The sequence below is a fragment of the Marmota marmota genome, unplaced genomic scaffold (assembly GCF_001458135.2).
Source record: "Marmota marmota marmota unplaced genomic scaffold, marMar, whole genome shotgun sequence".
NCBI lineage: Eukaryota > Metazoa > Chordata > Mammalia > Rodentia > Sciuridae > Marmota > Marmota marmota.
In genome coordinates this window covers 495,924-512,561 of record NW_026000140.1, presented here as the reverse complement: position 1 = coordinate 512,561, position 16,638 = coordinate 495,924, and positions in this window count along the sequence as shown.

The following is a 16,638-nucleotide window of genomic DNA, read 5'->3' as shown; positions in this document are numbered from 1 at the left end:
GATGGGGTAGAGAGAGAAGATGGGAGGGGAGGGAGGGGGGATGGTAGAGGATAGGAAAGGTAGCAGAATACAACAGTTACTAATAGGGCATTATGTAAAAATGTGGATGTGTAACTGATGTGATTCTGCAATCTGTATTTGGGGTAAAATTGGGAGTTCATAACCCACTTGAATCTAATGTATGAAATATGATATGTCAAGAGCTTTATAATGTTTTGAACAACCAATAAAAAAAAATTAAAAAAAAAAAAATAAATAAATAAAATACAAAAAGGCTGGGAAAAAAAAAAAAAAGAAAAGGCTACTTCTTGAACAGATTAACAAAATTGGCAAATATTTAGCTGGACTAAACAAGAAAAAGAAGCAAGACTAACATAAATAAAATCAGAAATGAAAAAGGCAGTATTAGAACTGATACTGTCAAATAAAAAGATCATTAAGATTATTTAAAATTATAGCCAATAAATCGGAAGGCGTAGGAAAAACGGATTAATATTGGAACACACATACCTTACTAAAACTGAATGATGAAGACATGAGAGTAAAAACAGATCAATAACAAGTCATTAGATTGAATGAGTCTTCTAATAAGGGTAAACGCTGGGCTGAAGGGATTCATTCATGGATTTTATCAAACCTTTAAAAAGAAACCCCAACTGTTCTCCAGCTACTCCCATAGAGCCCTCCCAAATCCATTGTATGAAGCTTACCTTATCCTTACATTATTAAAACAAGTCAAGAACTCAACAAAAGGTAGAAAACTACAGGGAACAGTCTTTCTGATTTTCATAGATGGAAAATTTGCCAACAAAACAATAGCAAGTAGAATGAGATGTCACACAAAATAGGATTATACACCATGATCAAGACTTATTACAGGGATAAAAGGATGTTTTGACAGACACAAATCTATAAATGAAAAAAAATCACATCAATGGAATGAAGAATGAATATGATAAAATTAACCTAGTGGATGTCAAAATATATTCAATAAAATTCAAATAACAAGACAGTTAAAAAATCACAAAAATTAGATAGAGGAGGAATGTACATCAACATAATAGCAACTATATATTACAAACAAAACCCTATACCATACTGAATTGGGAAAAACTGAAATTGTTTTTTATTATGTAGGAACAAGACAAGAATATATACTTTCATCATTTTTTGACAATGTTAAAGTTTGAGCCAGGGCAAAAAAGACTTTAATAACAACAAAAATATTAGAATTTATAAACAAATTATGTAGGGTTTTGTGACACACACACACACACACACACAAACCAAGGAAATATACAAGCTTTTTTGTACATCAGTGCCAAAATAAAATTAAGAGAGCAATCTGCTTCATTAATAACTACAAAAAAAGTAAAACGAAACTAAAGCAATAAAACCTTTGGAATAAATTACACCAGGACATGAAAGATCTCCATGTTGAAACTGTACAATGATTTGAATATTAAAATTGTGGAGGACACAGAAAGAGTGGAAACACATCCAATTTACATGGACTGGAAGAATTAATACCATTAAAGTGCTTATACTTTCCAAATTGATCAATAGATCCTTGAAATTTCTATCAAAATATCAATTATATTATTCATAAAACTAGAAAACACAATTATCAATAAAGGAGGGAGAACATGTTTTGCACAAAGGAAAATCTATTCATTAAATGGTGCTGTGAAAACTCTAAGTGCATATGCAGAAGACAGAAAATAGATCCTGATCTCTCATTAAACACAAAGATCAAATAAAAATGAATAAATGACTCAATGACTTCAAAGTAAACCTTAAATCTATGCAACTATGAGAAGAGAGCATAGATTAAAAGTGAATTGATAGAAAAAATTCTGGATAGGACCCTAAAGGCACAGGCAATAGAAGCAAAATTGTGAACAGAATCATATAATTCTGAAATATCTTTCACACAGCCAAGCTAATAATCAATAGACTGAAGAGTTCACCTACAGAATGCAAGAAAACATTTGGAAAAATGTACATAGGAAAATTGCAGAATATATAAAGAACTCAACAGCAACAATAACAACAAATTCCAATGAAAATTTGATGAATGGCAAATTATGCTATGTTCATGTATGAATATACAACATTGAATCCAGCTTATATATATATTTATAATTATAACACACCAATTCAAATGATAATGAAAGTAATAGAAGGGAGATCAGTAGAATAGAGCAAGTGGATCAAGGAGAGGAAGGAAGGGAGGGAAAGGAGAGGTACTTAATAAGATTGATCAAATCACACTATGTGCATGTATGAATATGGCATAACGAATTATATTATTATGTATAATTATAATACACTAATAAAAATGAGAATGGCCTTTCTAGATATTTCTCAGAAAAGGATACACAAATTGCTAACTTGTATATGAAAAAATGTTCAAAATCCTTCATCTCAGGGAAATCAAACGCAAACCATACTTAGATGTCATCTCACTCTGGTCTGAATGAAAAAAGAAGAAGGAAGGAAAGAGAGAGAGAGAGAGAGAGAGAGAGAGAGAGAGAGAGAGAGAGAGAGAGAGAGAGAGAGAAGAGAAGAAGAAGAGAGAGAGAGAGAAGAGAGAGAGAAGANAAAGAAAGAAAGAAAGAAAGAAAGAGAGAGAGAGAGAGAGAGAGAGAGAGAAGGAAAGAGAGAAAGAAAGAAAGAGAGAGAAAGAAAGAAAGAAAGAAAGAAAGAAAGAAAGAAAGAAAGAAAGAAAGAAAGAAAGAAAGAAAGAAAGAAAGATAGATTAACAACTGCTGGTATGGAAAGATGGACTCTTTATAGTGATGATGGAAATATAACTCAGTAAAACCATTTTGGAAAACACCATAGAAATTCCTCAAAAGTCTAGCTACTCCAGTACTGAATATATATCTCAAGAAATTAAATTCAGTATGCCAAAGAGACATTTACACTCCTGTGTTCAAGGAAGCACTCTTCACAATATTCAAGATCCAGAATGAGTCTAGGTGTTGATTGATAGGTAAGTGCATAAATAAAATACAGTATACACACAGAGTGGAATATTTTCTAGTCATAAACAAATAATGAAATTCTGTCACTTGTAACACAGAGGGAACTGAAGGACAGTGAAAATGTTATGAACAGAGAGACTGATAGGGCATCTGTTACTTATATTTGGAACTCAATCATTGACCTTAAATAAATAGAGATGAGAATACTGGTTACTGGAGCCTGGGAATGATGTGGGGGAGAGGGAGATGGAGAAACGATGGTTAATGAGTACAAGGTTGCAATTGAATAGGTGGAAGAAATTCTTATGCTCCATTGCAAGCTACTAACAAATCATTGAATATTTCAAAATTGCTACTGTAGAAAATTCTGAATGTTCCCTACTTAAGGAAGTGATAAACATGTGAAGTGACAGATTGTTGATGGCCACAGCCGAGTTGGGATGACGCATGGCATTTTTGCCAGAAGTAGTGGTTGAGAGGTAATGTCAGCAAGCCATTAAGATGATGACTTTTGAGTTCTCCCGGAGTTCCCGTTGAGTTCCAGTTGAGCTCTCGCGGGAATTCTTGAAGAGTTCTCATTGGTTGGGGAAGTCCTGGAGGAGGGAATTTCCGGTTGGTGGTTCCTGGAGGAGCCGTGTGAGTGGCGTTTGGGAGAGTTCCCGGGGAGCGTGTGTGGAGTGTGCTGGTGGAGTTCGGAAATAAAGTTTGTTCCTGCTTGAGTGGCTCGTGATTTGTGCCCAGCCAGACTGCGGCAACAGACACTCCAATTTTCCGAAAAGTCACATTTAGCTGTGCCTGGTAGCTGTGCCTATAGTCCCACCTAGTCAGGAGACTGAGATGGGAATATGGACCAGCCCAGGAGCTTGAGATCAGCCTGAACACAGAAAAACTTGGTAAAAAAGGAAATTTGATTATATTGTATCCTGTTTACATGTATGCTTATTGTGTGTAAATTAATAATCAAAATATATTTAAAATGGTCATTGAGACTACATATTAAGAAAAAGGTCAAATAAGTGAAATTTTCTTATTTAAAATATTTAGCTTAGCCTATTAAATTTATATTCCTAAAAATGTGAGTTGGTACAAAATGACCACATCATATGTGTCATTATTAGCCTTTATTCTTCATTAGGTATGGATTATATTTAAGATAATTAGAACTACAATTATTCTGTGCTTTATCAGACAAAGATAGGTTAGTCCCAAGAGAATAATGGGACTTTTTAGAATAGCATTATGAGTTAATATTGGAATTATTATGCAGGATACTGGGATCTTCTTAAATGTGTCATAAACAAATGTGTACATTAGTCATATATATTATATATTTCATATATATAGATATATAGTTGTATATATATTTCAGACAGAAGCACTGTTTCTTTCCATAGACTAAGGAGGAATACTTACAAGGAATTTTTCTCTTCTCTTATATATTTTCTATAAAAATAAAGCAAAGTAAGTTAAAAATTCAATACAGTTTGATTATATAGTTTTCTAGTGATGATATCTCTTACCTCCTCAGAAGAGTCAGCACTCTGGGGGGAAAAAAGAAATTAAATAATATTTTAATTTTATAATTCAAGATTGATTATAAAATGACTAAACAGAAAGAAAGCAAAACATTGAGTAGATGATACACTACTACTGTATATTATTTTAAAATTAATTAAAACAATATTAATTTGTAATAGTCAAATACGTATTCACTTCAATCCATATTTCTAAAATGTGTGAAATGGATAAAAAATTTCTTGAGCATAGATAGGAAACAGAATTTGAAAGTGACATTATTAATTTTTTAGTATGGATAATTTGTAAGTAACTCACAAGCTATTTAGATCCAAATACTTAAGTAGATAATAGAGTCTACCATGATCCCTCTCAATTCTTCTTAGTATTTTATTCTTCCTTATGTCATTTTGTAATGAAATGTTACAAATGCGGGTCTCATAAGCAATTTGTTGTCTAAAACACTCGTAGAATTACTGTGTCACTGGAAGTAATATTATTTTTGTGACTTCATTCCCAGTCACTATGTAAAAAGAAGAGGAGAAGTTGGGAGGAGGAGGTAGAAAAATATGAAGACCTCTGTCGGGTAAAGATTTCCATGTATTTTATAAGCTCTCAGTATCATTAGTTCTGAAACACTTTAAGTGTTTTTATTTGTATATCGAGTGCATGAGATGATATATTGGGAATTTATTCTATGGCCTTAGTAAACTTTTATAGTTTATTTCAAGGAGTCTAAACCTATGAAAACACTGAATTTCTAAAGTCACATTCTAATAAGTGCTATTATAGTCCAGAACACATGAAGTAAGACAGAATCTTTGGAGAGTTACTGAGAACACGTTCTTCACAATTTCCTGATACACTTACTATCATGGAAACCATGAGAGCCAGGAGAAAGGCCAAGAACAGGAACCTCATATTGGCTGAGTCCTGTGAAAGCACAAGTGAGAATCAGTGAACTGTTTATTCCTGCACACACACAAAAAGGATTCATTCTTCACACTATACCACAAAGCTTTGGAAAATACTAGAGAAACAAAGATGATTAAAACACAATGTCAGATATTACAAAACATAGGGATTGGAGATACTGATGAGCAAAAAGTTGTGTTCTGAAAACACTGAGAACTATAAAAGCAAAAAAGTATTGTAATAGGGGAAAAGAATGGGACATTAAAATAAAAAAGATGATAAACTGCTATACAGTGTTAATTTTAAAGAATAACAAATTTAATTCAATGTAGAAAAGGCTATAAAAATATGATGGAAAATATTTACTAAGGGGATAAACTAATTTGAAAAGTTTACTTAAAGTATAGACATGATATATACAGTTGGTAAGGGAACTTATGCTATTTTCCTTCCAACTTTGGATTTAAACCTTAAATATGATATAAAAGTCACTATTTGAAAAGTAAATATCAGATGTCTCATCAAGAAAACAAAAGACTCTGGTAATTCCCACCAAAGAGGGAACAGGAACATGCCCATCCTTTTCTACACATGCAATTTGTACAATGATTGCTGAGTTCAGCCCTGAGGAATTGAGATTCTGAATTCACCTTCATATCCAGATCTAGTATCATCAAATCCTTTATTACTTCTCTATGAAAAATTATCAATAGATAATATGTATCATAATAAATGATTTTTAATTAATTTTATTAAGAAAAGGATAGACTGATACATCATGTTACATTGTTCATGAACACATTATCTGTACTGAAAATGAGACTGAGGGTCAAAGAAGCTGTAGAGGCTGAGCAGAAGAGATGTGAGGTGCTCCCATAGAGGGCTGGTGTATTTAAACACACTGAAATGTCACCTTTGTTTTTCTAAATAATGTCAGGATCGAGGAAACTAGAAAGAATGCCCACAATCTGTCTCTACAACTCTAACATCAATTTAATAATGTGATTTTTACAGGAGAATATTGTGAAGGCCATGTGACCAAAAAACAAATAGACCCATCAAATGCTGATCTCTCTGTCAGTGGAGGCTTGTGTGGAGAAGACAGTGGGAAACACATTCTGGATTACATGGAGCATAGAAATGATTGAAATGAGGAAAATTGTTTTGGTAGATCCTCATGTATTTTGTCCCAACAAATGCACCTTAAGCTTGTATCATGCCAAAATGTAATTTGCCATTTTATCAATATTTGACCTATTCTGTAATAAATTAATGGTAACTCGCCTGACTTAATTGGAGTCATTATTTTGATCAAATATGTTTCCTCCAGATCATTATTTAAAATGTACTTTCGCCTTATTCCATTCACTTGAACACTTGAAGTCATAAACTATGTGCAAACATTTGATGAAATTCAGTAATTTCTAGATATCCTATGATAAAACTCTTCTCATGGTTATTATGACTCTCTGAACTTAGGGTTATATTTTTCTCACAGCAACTGGGTACTTCTGAGTGGGAGTTTACTTTCCTTCTCTGTAATCTGTAGGAACTCATGTTCCTTCATTGAAGCCATGTCTATATTATTATGGTAGACACAAGGAAAAAAATTCACTGCATTCATTGGGTACTTTTTATAAATATCCACTGGCTTGCTACTGGATAATTAGTTCCTTGTTCTCAGAAATTAATATTAGAAAATCTTTTGTGTAATCTAGATAAATTATATAGCCTCATGAATTTTTACTCAGAATGTGGCACAGTGGATCAGCAGAATCAGCACAACCTGGAAGCCTTGTTTCGTTTTTGAAATAAAAATCCCTTGTTCCTCTTTCCAGTTTGATGAGTCAGGTTTGAATATGCATTTGAACAACATCTCCAGGTGATTCTTTGAACTGTAAAGTTGGATAAATCATATAATCAATGCATTTTGTGTCTTTAGATTTAATTTCATAAGGAGAAATTAGATTAACTTCATATTAAAGTTTTTTAAACAATGTTTATTCAATGAATCTTCCATGCCATAATGGAACTGACACATTGAGAATTCGGATTATTCTTGGGTTGCAAAAATAATGAAAAGTTTTCTTAAGTAATTTCAGAACAAATTTCCTAAAATTATTGTATTCTGTTATGTGATCCAATCATTTTATGTACATGTTCATTGTTGCATAAAAAGTGAAACAAATCTTGAGTGTGTTTTGAATGAAACAAAAATACATGGGGTTCAGTACCTATTTAAGTATGTCTGAATTTTATAAATGAACCCCTCTGTATTTATTTTGAAAATGCTGATTGTTTTTCTTCTTTCCTTCTTTCTATCCTTAATTATCTTCTCTGACTTACTCTTTGTTAATTTATTCCACCAGCATGATTAGCCACCATCATGGTGGATCTACAATATTCATGGCCAAGTACACAAGATATTGCTTCAAGGCATCACCAAACAATTTCCCACGTTAACAAATGCAGGTTAAAAGATGTTTGATCTGGTGCAGTGGCATGGACCTGTAATCCCAGCCACTTGGGAGGCTGAGACAGGAATATTGTGTGTTCAAAGAAGCCTCAGCAAAAGCCAAGTGCCTAACAATTCAGTGAGACAATGTAATTAAAAAAGATACAAAAATGGGCTGGGGATGTGACTCAGTGGTCAAGTGCCCCTGAGTTCAATCCCCAGTACAAAAAAAAAAAAAAATAAATGTTGAATCCACAATTAAACTTAAATCATTGATATTGAAGTTGGAACACCAAAATATGGGCATTGTTCCCACATTACTTTCTGCTTCAAAAATTTAAAAATAGGAGGGACAATGTACAACAGTGTGAAACAGGAGCAGTGCACTGTAAAGAAAGAAGGAAACTCATGTGCTATAGTCCTATGCTCAGGAGCAGTACAGATAATTGTGGAAGACTGATGGACCATAACACATCTGATATTACATAATTGAGCAGATCAAATGCCTTATTATCTATAAGCAACACGATGGTCTTTGAAAATACCAAGTGCCATGAAATGTGAAATGCCATGGTGTTCATTTAAAAGGGAAATGTCATTGAAGTCCCATGGGCATATCAGAGGTGTGGGATTTCATAGGTGCTTTAAGGATACTACTCAAGAATGGATATTTAGAGTGAATTTTGTCCTGAAACTTTCTCTTCCAAAACACACCTTATTTATTTTTTAACTAAAAAATGTTCATGATGTGTGTTTATGTCTGAATTATCAAAAAACACTACTGTTGACCATATTGAAGAGTGTGTGACTATCTAGAATCCCTTTAACACCACATTACACTGGCAAGCTGGGTATCTTATCTTTAGAGGCTAACTGTATAACTGATGAAGCATACAAGGTTAAGGTAACTACAGAAACAGAAATCCAGGAACAGATTAAATATATATATATGTTTAAATTAGGGCAGAGAGTGAGCATGCTAGTTCTATGACTTAAGAACTTGTCAGCTTATTGATTGTACTCAAAACTCTGAAAATAGAGATTTTACAGGACAGACCTGTCAAGTCCTTAGAAGACATAGAAGTCTTTAGAAGGCTGAGGATAGATCTTCTATATCACTCCAATGTAATGAGAGAGAAAATAGAAAAGTTGATGAAAATCTCTGAGTAGGAAAGAAAAATTGAAGAGAAGAATATTTCCAGTCAAGGTGTGTAGTATTGAAACAAAGGGGATGAAATTTCATGAAGGAAAACTGAGTGCCCATGAGCAAATGCTGCAGTGTACTTGGAGCTTGCTTAAGTCATGAAACTGCAGTTGTCTCTGGAAAACTCTTACCATATTAGTTAAATCTGGGTTAAATGGGAATGTGTAGAAATTACACTGCAAATAGGTATTGCTCAAATATAAATTTTAGATATTATCCTTGTGATTTTCATTATCACAATCTTCATTAGAAACAAGTATTCAGAGGTGATGCTTTGGGAAAGAGATTGCATCATGAGGTCTCTGATGTCATCAACGGATTAATCCATTGAGGGATTTATATTTAATGGAGTTATTGGAAGTGGTAGAAATGGTTGGTGTGTTGACTAGTTGGAAGAAGGTTACTGGAGATGTGTCCTGGAAAGGGTGAATCTTATTCTTGGCCCCTTCCTTGCACTCTCTTTCAGTCCTTCCCTCTGTTCTTGATGGCCATGATGTGGGCAGCTTCCTGTGATGCTCTATGGCTACAATGTTTCTTCCTAGGAGCCAGTTGATGACAGGCTGAGACCTCTGAAATAGGAGCCAACTAAATCTTTTCTCCTACATTGTTTCTCAGGTATTTTATCCCAGTGATGGAAAGCTCACTAACACATTTGGTGTAATATTAGTTTTCCTTCTTCTAGTTATTTATTTGAATTTTGTTTGCCGTGGCCTCTCAATGTTCTTGTCTTACAAATCATATGGGCGATATTTTTAAAATGCAGATTCTGACTCCACTGTTCTCAATGTGGCTTTACTCTCTGAATTTCTCATAAGTCGCCAGATTATGCTCTTACAGCTTCTGTAGCTTCTGCAAAGATATTTCAGGAGGAAAATTTTAAGCAACATCCAGGCACAGCTCGCTGGCAGGATGGGCTGTAGTCCCATAAACCATTCTGATCATGGTTTTATATACCACGTCTTATAATAGTCTTATCAATTCTACAAGGTCATTAGGTATGATAATATCTAGTTTGTTGTTGATAAGATTGAAATATATAGTGGATTTAGAATAGTTCAAGGCCATGAGTTGTTGTTGTCAGGTCAGGCACAAACACAAGTATTCCCTCCTCACAACACAGCGTCTCAGCCTGAGCAGAGCAGAAACTGATTCTCAGAAGGATTTAGATAAATAATTATATTACAGTAGATATATATTAGAGTGTTTTAAAGTAAGGTTACATTTAGTTTGATGGATTGATTATTTTTTCTTCTTCCAACTGCCAGCACTAATACATCTGGAAACAAAATATGTTACTAGACTCAACTTCTCCTTTAGTTTTTCCCTCAACTTTTCTCCTGTGGTTACTCAGTAGTGTTATGATATGCATAGAGAAAGAATGCTGGGGGTAGTAGGGAGTGAATTCAGGGGCACTCAACCACTGAGCCACATCCCCAGCCTTATTTAGTATTTTATTCAGGGAGAGGGTTTCATGGAGTTGCTTAGCACCTTGCTGTTGCTGCAGCTAGCTTTGAACTTGTGACCCTCCTGCTTCAGCCTCCAGAGCTGCTGAGATTACAGGTGTATGCCACTGTGACCAGCTGAGAGAAAAAAAAATGATGGAAGTTGTAGCAATCATAGATATCCTGTAAAGTATATATTTAGGGAAACTTTTTCTTCATGTGCACAAAAATGAGCAAATTACAGATAATTGAAAAAAATGCCTATTCATGTATTTCACAATAATTTCCATTAAAAACAGAATGTTAGAGATGATAAAAACTTATGAATCAGCAACTTTATTTTGTTCTCAAATTTTAAAATAAGTTTTCATTTCTAAGGAAAACATTTAAAAATGTAAATATGATACATTTACATTTTAACTGTTTATTGGTAATTTTATAGTTTTGTAACTTGCAGAACCACTGATTACCACCAAACATTTCAGATGAACTTTAAATCTACTTCATAATATAGCTTATGGAAGATAATTCTCTAAGAATGATGAAGAAATGAAAAACAAAGAGCATTGAGAAAATATCTCTCATATGAACAGAGTCAGAAATTATATGAGAGGCAGTTTACAGAGAGAGAGAGAGAGAGAGAGAGAGAGAGAGATAAAGTAGTCATAACAAATGCATTCAATTCTTTAGCCAAAATAAGTAGCTTGCTTTCTGATTTTGACTAATGAGCAGAATGAGTTTGATGCTTGAGAAAATTATTATCACAGGTCATTGGAGGGAAAGTGTACGAGGTACAGGACTAAATATTAGAAAAGATTGTATAAACAAATTTGCATTCTTTTTAAGGAAAAATAAATGAATATTTGCCTATAGATATATTATTTTCTTGTGAGAGGATTAGTATAAGAATATACAAAGCTTTTTAGCACTGACAATTGGGCCTCTAGAGTTACTTAAATCCTCAAGTTCACCAGACTTGCTGAAATTATTGTTTACTATGTATTGAATGAATAAATAAAGTCCTGGGTTATAAGAAAATAAAATAAAATAATAAAAGTAGTGTAAAAGGGTATGAAAATATTAGGGGTCTAGAGGTTTGTGTAACGACAAAGGATCTTTTCTTAAACCCTTTCCTCTCTTCTAAAATATAAATCAAATGTCTTTCTCCAAGGATATCCATCTCAATCCAAATGGAATCTTCACCCACAAAACTTTAATAATCTGCAAATTTCTTTTTCTGTGATCCAATTTATTTTTAGCCACTTTCCTCTCATCTATGCAGGTCTCTTTGAAGTTTCCCTAAATTCAGCAAACGTATTTCTACCAATTTCCACTTGCTCTTGCTTCACTTGGGATTTTCTTTCTTCATCTTCACTCATGTTCTCAATTCATATCCTTTCTAAAATGTTAGAATGCCAGAGAGGCTGTCATTTACCATCTTATGTAAAATTGGATCGAGTGGCATTATACTTCCTTTTACTTGTGAAACACACATGACTTAGCCTGAGACCCCGTGTGTTATTGGCATACTTCTTGTCTACTTCCCTCAAGTAAAACATAAACTCCAGGGAGACAGACAGGCTTTTTTTTTTTTTTTTTTTTTNTTCTGTATTATTCTGACTTCAGTACATTTTTTACCTGACTAGATTTGGGTGACAAGTTTGAGGTGGAAGAGCATTTGAGTTTTTTTCTCTATAGATTAAGGAACAATTTGTAAGATATGGTTGTAATAGTCTTTGAGGAGGATAACAAATGTGATGAGATATTACACTAATTTAGTTTCTTAAATGCACACAACACATTCCAATCCTTACCTACCAAAATATTCAATATTTTCTATAAACATTAGTTTCTCACGTCTGATCCAAAAATAAAACTCAATTTGGGGCTACAGCAATTGCCTAGCATGGGAGGCATTGGTTGCAATCCTTAGCACCATATAAAAATAAGTAAATAAGATAAAGGTATGTGTCCATCTACATTAACAACAACAACAACAAAATACAAAACTCAATTTGAGGTAGTTTTCACTAGACAACAGAGATATTAACTTGCAAATTTTCCTGTCAATATATCCATCCCCAAAAGGGCTGTATGTCTGTTACAGATTGCTGTTTTGTGACTACCTATCAAGGACACTGAATTATTATTAAAACTATGATGAAACTATGACATTATTTTGACAAACCACGATGTATGTAGCTTGCCAATGGAACATGAGAAAATCAACACATAGAGTATAATCATATTTTTCCATATTAAACTATAACTCAAACTACAGACCAACAGCAACAAAATTTTAAGAATACAGTGGAATTAGCACACTTTAATTCTCTGAAAAGGAAGTAGTTATGTTGTCTTGCTGCTCACTAGATCAGGATAACAGATCTAGTGATAACAGTGTTCCTAACATGTATTCTGTTCATGGAAAATAATCCCAAGATTTTCTGTCTTGCAATCAGAGCAGACATGATGAAAGTTCCTTATGCTTATGCTTTCCAAGAAAAACTCTCAGAAGGCATGCAAGGATGAACAGCTTCATGTTAATTTATTTCTGTGGTAGTAGAATCAGGAACTCAAGAGTTTTCTTACATTGTATGTTTCACTTTCTTCCCTCATTCTCCACTAATTCATTTACTGAACTTTATGGGGGCACTGTTGTAATAGATCTCTGATATTCATGGCCTTCTAAACAACAATGCTCCAAAGACACTACAAAGAACAGCATCCTACCAACATAAATAAAATGACAATGTTAATTATATACATTTAAACACAGAGGTAAACTTTTTATATTTCCTTTAGTACCAGGATGGAACTCAGCTGCACTTAACCATTGAGCCACATCCCAGCCCTTTTCATTTTTTATTTTGAGACAAGGTCTCACTTAGTGACTTAGGGTCTGTGTGGCCAAGGCTGATTTGAATGTAAAATTATCCTGCCTCGGCCATGAATTAGTGTATATTCACTAGGGTATATTTAGGTGGGAACAACAAAATAGTGGGGGATTTTTTTTCCTTTGGCTCATACTTCCTGCTATAAGATGTTAGAAAATACAGTTATGAATTTGGGAAACAAGAAAAATGAACTGTAAACAGAAGTATCCTTCTTATGAGAGTTACTATTTTACTCTAGGATAAAATCTGTGGCTGAGATCATTACTTCACATTTTATAATTAAATAAAGCAGATATATTAACCTCTATCCCTAAATGTCATGCTCTTGGAAAGTGCCATCAACTTTACTACAATGGAAAGATCACCAAACAGCTACTGCTCCACAGGAGTGTCATTAATTTGGTGGCTTAAGGATGCAACCCAGGAAGAAATTATTTTTGTGCTGATTTCCACTGAACTTTCCTTATCCTGTGTTTCTCCTCCTCTTACTGCTCCTTCATTGGGTCTGAGATTAAAAGAAGGTCCAGTGCATTAACATTCTGCAATCATTATTTAACTAAACATAATCTTATTTTTGTTACAATTCCTAAAATAAAAAATTCTGTACATGACATGTATGAATAAATATGTGACATGTCTCTTAAATGACAAAGAACCTATTTGGTGCTGGTGAACTCTGGTGACTAGTTCTATTCCTTCTCTTAAGGGACCTCCTGTACAACTGGAGAAATAGGCAAGGGTAAAGGCAGCTGCAGAGAGAAACCAAAGAGAAAGTTAATTATGAGTTTAAATCGGGAAAAGGTTCAACTTGGAGCTGCTGATTTGGGACTTCCCAGGTTGTTGATCAGCCAGGAATGTTGACCTAGGGCAGATCCCATAAACAACATTGATGCAATTGTAATCATACCAAGTTCAAAAACATCATTTTTTAAAATTGCTTGTTCCTGGAATTGACTATTGGCTCAGATGTGTTAACTGCTTCACACAATTGATGATGTATTATCACTGCACTTTGTGGGAAAAGGGTGAGAGGTGAAGATGTGGGTCCAAATAAGAGGAAAGATTTTGTAAGCTATGTTGCATTCTTCACTTAGAAAACATAAATGGACATTTGCCAGTAGATCTGTCTTTCCCTGAGAGAGGAGCCATGTAACAATATGTACAATGTCAAGCCTGGAGAATTTGCGTATGGGAACACTTAACGTCTGATGTTCAACCGATTGATTGAAGTTATTTTAATAATGTATTGAATGAAGAAATAAAGGAATTTGTTATCCAAAAAGAAGTGAAATAAGGAATGAGTGGTTAGCATGAACAGATATGAGAATATTAAGTTCTTGTGTGTTATGTAAGGCCAAAGTATAAGTAAAACTCCTTCAAACCCTGCCTTCCTTCCAAAATATAAATGAAGTCATGTTCTTTTCCAGTGGTTTCCATCTTACACAAATCTGTACTTCATCTACAGAACTTTAATAACCTACAAAAACATTTTATTAAAAAATGTTATTTTATTGCCTTTATATTTCTCTCTCTCTCTCTCTCTCTCTCATCTCCCTCCCTCCCTCTCTTTTATAGTGCTGGTAATTAAACTCAGGGCAATTGAACTTACTAGGCAAGTACTCTCCCAGCCCCCAAAATTTATTCACAGCATAAGAAAAAATCAAGAACATGTACAGAAATCCTACAGATGAGAGAAAATATTTACCACCATTATCTCAGATAAGTCATTGATTTCAGAATATACAAAGAACTCAAAAAGACTTAACACCAGAAAATAAGTAAACCAACCAATAAATTTCTAAAGTATCAGAACAAACACTTCATAGAAGAAGAAATACTAATGTTCAAAGAATATATGAAAAAAAGTTCAACATCCCTAGCAATGCAAATTAATTAAGTGAGATTCCATCTCACTCCAGTCAGAATGACAAGTATCAAGAATACAAGTAACAGTGAATGTTGGCAAGGATATGTGGAAAAAAGAATTCTCATACATCAGTGGTGGATTGCAAATTGGTGCAACCATTATGCAAATCAGTATGAAAATTCCTTAGAAAACTTGGAATGCAACCACCATTTGACCCAGTTACCCCACTTCTCTTTCTATACCCAAAGGACTTAAAAACAGCATACTAAAGTAACACACCCAAATCCATGTTTACAGCAGTTCAAATCACAATAGCCAAGCTATGGAAACAACTGAGGTGTCCTTCATGAATGAATGGATAAAGTAAATGTGGTATACACACACAATGGAAAATTACTCCACCATAAAAAAGAATGAATTATGGCATTTTCCAGTAAATGAATTGTACTGGAATATCATGCTGAGTGAAAGAAGCCAATCCCAGAAAACCAAAGGCCAAATATTCTCGCTGATTTATAGAGTCTAGCCCAAAATAAGGGAGTTTGACAAGGGGGATGATTGAAACAGATTAGACTAGAAAAAGGGTAATGAAGGGAAGGGATGGGGAGGGGATAGGAAAGATAGATAGTAATATTAATTGGTCATAACTTTCCTGGCCTTATATTTGTATTCAGGACCAGGGTGACTCCACATCAGGTATGACCACAAGAGTGGGAACCTAATGGAATAAGTTATACTTTATGTATATAAATTCTGCCACAATACATTCTACTGTCATGTGTGTCTAAAAATAAATATAGAAAAGAAAGAAATGTTATTTTTATCCACTTCTGCCATCTCTCCCTATTCTGATCTCCTGGAACTTTCCCTTAATGCAGCAAACTCATTTCTACCACAGTGGATTTGCACTTGCTCTTGCTTCTGTGTGAAATTTTCTTTCTCTGTGCTCACTCACATCCTAAATTCATATCTTTTCAAAAATGTCACTGTTTTAGTCACCTTATTTGATCCTGTTGTAATGCCAGATTCGTGGGACCCCAATAGACCTCCAGGAGCCGAATCCAATGCAATTACACAAGAGTCTTTATTGCAAGCTCGAGCCTGGACTCACAACCATTCCCTATGCAGCAGTCCTAGGGAGTGAGCCCTGTTTTTTTGTTCAGTGAGATTTTATCGGTTTTTGTGGATACTCTATGCATCACAACATCACACACCAAATCATTCCACAAAGAGGGAAAATCAGACAACAACTCTTAACATTGATTAGTACATTCACTGGCAGGGACAAGTTGGGTAGGGGTGATTGTTTAGTACAGGAGGGGGATTCCTTTGAACTGATTGGTTTAGGCCATG